The following is a 6,000-nucleotide window of genomic DNA, read 5'->3' as shown; positions in this document are numbered from 1 at the left end:
ATTTAAAAAATAACACGTCCGCTAACCTAGCGTAAAATTGTTGTTGTGTCACTGACAAGGCGGTGAATAAGTCTGAATAGTGAAAGGGCGGGGAGGGTGACTGTGTAAGGCTTTCAACAGTGAGGGGAGGACTAGGCGAGCCTTTCAACAGTGAGGGGAGGACTAGGCGAGCCTTTCAACAGTGAGGGGAGGACTGGGTGAGGGTAGCTCACTCGCAACACCTCAAGTCTGTAAGCTGGTACTGCCCCCAGTAAGCTGGTACTGCCCCCCAGTAAGCTGGTACTGCCCCCTGGTAAGCTGGTACTGCCCCCCAGTAAGCTGGTACTGCCCCCCAGTAAGCTGGTACTGCCCCCTGGTAAGCTGGTACTGCCCCCCGGTAAGCTGGTACTGCCCCCCCAGTAAGCTGGTACTGCCCCCAGTAAGCTGGTACTGCCCCCCCAGTAAGCTGGTACTGCCCCCCAGTAACCTGGTACTGCCCCCCCAGTAACCTGGTACTGCCCCCCCAGTAAGCTGGTACTGCCCCCCAGTAAGCTGGTACTGCCCCCCCAGTAAGCTGGTACTGCCCCCCCAGTAAGCTGGTACTGCCCCCCCAGTAAGCTGGTACTGCCCCCCCAGTAAGCTGGTACTACCCCCCAGTAAGCTGGTACTACCCCCCCAGTAAGCTGGTACTACCCCCCCAGTAAGCTGGTACTACCCCCCCCCCCCAGTAAGCTGGTACTACCCCCCCCAGTAAGCTGGTACTACTCCCCAGTAAGCTGGTACTACCCCCCAGTAAGCTGGTACTACCCCCCAGTAAGCTGGTACTGCCCCCCAGTAAGCTGGTACTGCCCCCCAGTAAGCTGGTACTGCCCCCCAGTAAGCTGGTACTACTCCCCAGTAAGCTGGTACTACCCCCCCAGTAAGCTGGTACTACCCCAACAGTAAGCTGGTACTACCCCAACAGTAAGCTGGTACTACCCCCCCAGTAAGCTGGTACTACCCCCCCAGTAAGCTGGTACTACCCCCCCAGTAAGCTGGTACTACTCCCCAGTAAGCTGGTACTACTCTCCAGTAAGCTGGTACTACTCCCCAGTAAGCTGGTACTACTCCCCAGTAAGCGGGTACTACTCCCCAGTAAGCGGGTACTACTCCCCAGTAAGCTGGTACTACCCCCCAGTAAGCTGGTACTACCCCCCCAGTAAGCTGGTACTACTCCCCAGTAAGCTGGTACTACTCCCCAGTAAGCTGGTACTACTCCCCAGTAAGCTGGTACTACTCCCCAGTAAGCTGGTACTACTCCCCAGTAAGCGGGTACTAACCCCCCCCCAGTAAGCTGGTACTACTCCCCAGTAAGCGGGTACTAACCCCCCCCCCAGTAAGCTGGTACTACTCCCCAGTAAGCTGGTACTACTCCCCAGTAAGCTGGTACTACCCCCCAGTAAGCTGGTACTACCCCCCAGTAAGCTGGTACTACCCCCCAGTAAGCTGGTACTACCCCCCAGTAAGCTGGTACTACCCCCCAGTAAGCTGGTACTACCCCCCAGTAAGCTGGTACTACCCCCAGTAAGCTGGTACTACCCCCCAGTAAGCTGGTACTACCCCCAGTAAGCTGGTACTACCCCCCAGTAAGCTGGTACTACTCCCCAGTAAGCTGGTACTACTCCCCAGTAAGCTGGTACTACTCCCCAGTAAGCTGGTACTACTCCCCAGTAAGCTGGTACTACTCCCCAGTTAGCTGGTACTACTCCCCAGTAAGCTGGTACTACTCCCCAGTAAGCTGGTACTACCCCCCCAGTAAGCTGGTACTACCCCCCAGTAAGCTGGTACTACCCCCCCAGTAAGCTGGTACTACCCCCCAGTAAGCGGGTACTACCCCCAGTAAGCTGGTACTACTCCCCAGTAAGCTGGTACTACCCCCCAGTAAGCTGGTACTACCCCCTAGTAAGCTGGTACTGCCCCCAGTAAGCTGGTACTGCCCCCAGTAAGCTGGTACTACCCCCCCCCCCCCCAGTAAGCTGGTAAGACCCCCGTAAGCTGGTACTACCCCCAGCAAGCTGGTACTACCCCCCCAGTAAGCTGCTACTACCCCCCAGTAAGCTGCTACTACCCCCCAGTAAGCTGGTACTACCCCCCAGTAAGCTGCTACTACCCCCCAGTAAGCTGCTACTACCCCCCAGTAAGCTGGTACTGCCCCCCGTAAGCTGGTACTGCCCCCAGTAAGCTGGTACTGCCCCCAGTAAGCTGGTACTACCCCCCCCCCAGTAAGCTGGTAAGACCCCCGTAAGCTGGTACTACCCCCAGCAAGCTGGTACTACCCCCCCAGTAAGCTGCTACTACCCCCCAGTAAGCTGCTACTACCCCCCAGTAAGCTGCTACTACCCCCCAGTAAGCTGGTACTACCCCCAGTAAGCTGGTACTACCCCCCAGTAAGCTGGTACTACCCCCCAGTAAGCTGGTACTACCCCCCAGTAAGCTGCTACTACCCCCCAGTAAGCTGGTACTACCCCCCAGTAAGCTGGTACTACCCCCCAGTAAGCTGCTACTACCCCCCAGTAAGCTGGTACTACCCCCCAGTAAGCTGGTACTACCCCCAGTAAGCTGGTACTACCCCCCAGTAAGCTGGTACTACCCCCCAGTAAGCTGGTACTACCCCCAGTAAGCTGGTACTACCCCCCAGTAAGCTGGTACTACCCCCAGTAAGCTGGTACTACCCCCCAGTAAGCTGCTACTACCCCCCAGTAAGCTGGTACTACCCCCCCAGTAAGCTGCTACTACCCCCCAGTAAGCTACTACCACCCCCCAGTAAGCTGGTACTACCCCCCAGTAAGCTGGTACTGTACCTTGGAGACGAGTATAGTGGAGGTGTCAGGTCGGAAGTAACCAAGGATGACCTTACCTGACAGTCCTCGTGTGACGCCGCCAGCCACAACCTGTAAAGAGAAGCCCATCTTGAGTGAAGGGGAATTTGACTCGGGAAGAACCTTATCAACATCGTCGGTGTAGATCAACTCTCCCATCCTCTCATGTGTTTATGGAGGCTTATCATTTATTTATTGAAGTGAAAATCCGATTGATAGGAGGACACGTTTCAGTCATGTTGAGGACATGTTTCGAGTTTAGATTTGGCTTAAATGAGCCTATGAGAAATGTGGTTAGGCTCAGCCAGACCTCCCAAGACCTAGGGCAACCACTGACGTTTCTCTTCAGGATGCCAACCTCAACAGCTGGCTAAGTCCCGTGAAAGTAGTTATTGTTACCTGTTCTTGGTTCTGGGAATCAATGTCCCCGCGGTCCTGTCTCTCTGACCAGGCCTTCTGATTGATGGTTTGATTCAACCAGGCTGTTAGATGCCGCTGCTTTAAATAGAGTTGTTAAATTAAAGGAAAGGTGCTCAAACGTTTCAGTGCCGTCGCGGGAATCGAACACGGGACCATTTGGTTGAGGGCCGACTGCCGTGATGAAGGTAGTGACTGGTGCAGACACCGTAGCAGCGATTGCTCACGTCTGTTAAACAGTCAAGATTATCACGTATAAGAAGTTCCACAGAGATGCACCCAAACTGTGACCAGGGAAGACTCTCCAGGTCCACAAACTATACAGCAATAAGTATAGTTGCTTCTTGAAGAATGTGTATAATTAATACACGATCGGCAAACGTTAATTATCACGAACTGAAGAGACAAATACTCACCTAGTCATAAGATATACACCAGGTGCCAAGTATTAATTCTGAAAGTTGACGAAACAAACTTTCCTTTGTTTCCAGACAAGTGATTCAGAGCCTTTCCAGTCTTCCAGAAAGGTAACAATCTGTAATAAGCACTGGGTGTCGAACCTGGACTTGTCTCAACTCCATGAGAGCATTCACCAGGGGCCAGATTCACGAAGTAGTTACGCAAGTATTTACGAACGTGTACATCTTTCCTCAATCTTTGACGGCTTTGGTTACATTTTTTAAACAGTTTACAAGCATGAAAACTTGCCAATCAACTGTTGTTATTGTTATAAACAGCCTCCTGGTGCTTCGGAGCTCATTAACTCCTTAATAATTGTAGAAAAAAAGCAGCCAAAGATTGAGAAAACATGAACAGGTTCGTAAGTGCTTGCGTCACTGCTTCGTGAATCTGGCCCCCGTTTCCGTAGTAGTAGGAAACAAACGCACATCAATCGACTAGTCACTGGACACGTCTGCTGTCCGAGTGCACGTAATCACCTGTTTGCGTAATAAATTAAAAACCATTCGTATTGTTACAACAAAAACAAATCGATTGTTGTCATCATGTGATGGAAACAGCCAGTCACAACAGCCTGGCTTGAACATTACACACCCCAACTCTCACTTCTAAAAATAAGGGATGTATATATACATATATATATATAGAGAGATCTTCTTGAGATGATTTCGGGGCTTTAGTGTCCCCGCGGCCCGGTCCTCGACCAGGCCTCCACCCCCAGGAAGCAGCCCGTGACAACTGACTAACACCCAGGTACCTATTTTACTGCTAGGTAACAGGGGCATTGGGTGAAAGAAACTCTGCCCATTGTTTCTCACCGGCGCCTGGGATCGAACCCAGGACCACAGGATCATAAGTCCAGCGTGCTGTCCGCTCAGCCTACCGGCTCCCTATAAATAGGGAGAGGTGCTATAGGAAGATAAATAGAGATGCTATCTATGGTGCAATTGTAGGGACCCATAGCCTCCGGGAAGAGAATGAAGGGTATTCAGATAAGATCTTGTGGATTCTTGAGATGTATTATCAGATGCAGATGATGCAGAGGGAATTATCTCGAGATGATTTCGGGGCTTAGCGTCCCCGCGGCCCGGTCCTTGACCAGACCTCCTTTTTTTGTTATATATCCCCAGGAAGTAGCCCGTAGCAGCTGTCTAACTCCCAGGTACCTATTTACCGCTAGGTGAACAGGGGCATCAAGGTGAAAGACATTCTGCACGTTTGTTTCCGCCTCCACCGGGGATCGAACCCAGAACCTCTGGACTACGAACCGGAAGCGCTGTCCACTCAGCTGTCAGGCTCCTTGCCTGACAACTAACAGGCAACACATCAAATCAAAGACATCAAAGACAGAAAATGCACACATATTAATCTGCAAGAGATGCAATAAAGATGAATCAATGTCTTAAATATTTTATTGTCAAAACCAGTTATACTATTTGATATTCCCTGAACTAACACGAAGGAAAAACTACACACAAGTGTTCGCCAGTATACTCGAGATAACAATTTATGTAGAGCCAAAGGTTAAATATTTACCTCACTTCTGGCTTTGCATTTTTCATCAGTTTCGATATTCGATACATTTGTGAGGACGCGGGAGGAGGCTCGTGGGCAATTTTATTCAAGCCTGAATCTTAAAAGACTCTCCAGAGACGCAGTTTTGAAAACAAACAAATCACATCAATGTGTGAAGCTTTCAATGCAATGATTTTCAACGAGTATATGTGACATTCTTACCAGGCAAAGATATGCGTAAATATATGCACATACATATAGAAAGGCGGGGTCCAAGAGCTAAAGGTCGATCCTGCAGGCACAAATAAGGATATGAAAAATAGAGAAAAGTTCTTTTGCACAAGGACATCACAATACTGTTTGATTTCTATGAGAAAATATTTGGAGCAGAGCGGGGATCGAACCAGTGTCCTGTAGGTTCCAGGACGCTAGTTTGATCCCCCGTCCTGCTACAAATAACGTTATAGTGATTTCATTGCGAATTTGACGGAAACGTTTGGTGGAGAGCTCCATTATTTATACCAGAGTGCTACCAGGTTACGTATTAAACTTGGATGGTTGCAAGTCGGGTTAAGACGTGACTGGAGAGTTGCCCAGGACACTGGTTCGATCCCCGCCTTGCTGCAACGCCTTTCTTGCAGGCTTAATGGGCCATACGAGGCCGCTCTGATACATGAGTTTCGTTGGGTATATGTCTAACCTAGGCTGGAAACAATCCAATGATCCTACATCTACCGTCTTCCCTCATTGTCATGCCCTTATACTCTCCTTG

The 6,000-nt window shown here is 50.5% G+C and overlaps 1 long non-coding RNA gene across 1 annotated transcript in view; it reads right to left on the bottom strand.

The window, feature by feature from the left end:
- Positions 1 to 2,793: 2,793 nt before the first annotated feature.
- LOC138366660 (uncharacterized) overlaps positions 2,794 to 6,000 on the bottom strand; it is a 46,396-nt gene continuing 43,189 nt past the window's right edge. The window contains exon 3 of the long non-coding RNA XR_011229213.1: positions 2,794 to 2,909. This is a non-coding gene — a long non-coding RNA (uncharacterized lncRNA). The remainder of the gene's footprint in view (positions 2,910 to 6,000) is intronic.

This window comes from Procambarus clarkii, chromosome 20, assembly GCF_040958095.1.
Source record: "Procambarus clarkii isolate CNS0578487 chromosome 20, FALCON_Pclarkii_2.0, whole genome shotgun sequence".
Lineage (NCBI taxonomy): Eukaryota > Metazoa > Arthropoda > Malacostraca > Decapoda > Cambaridae > Procambarus > Procambarus clarkii.
This window is presented reverse-complemented; position numbering and strand designations above follow the sequence as displayed.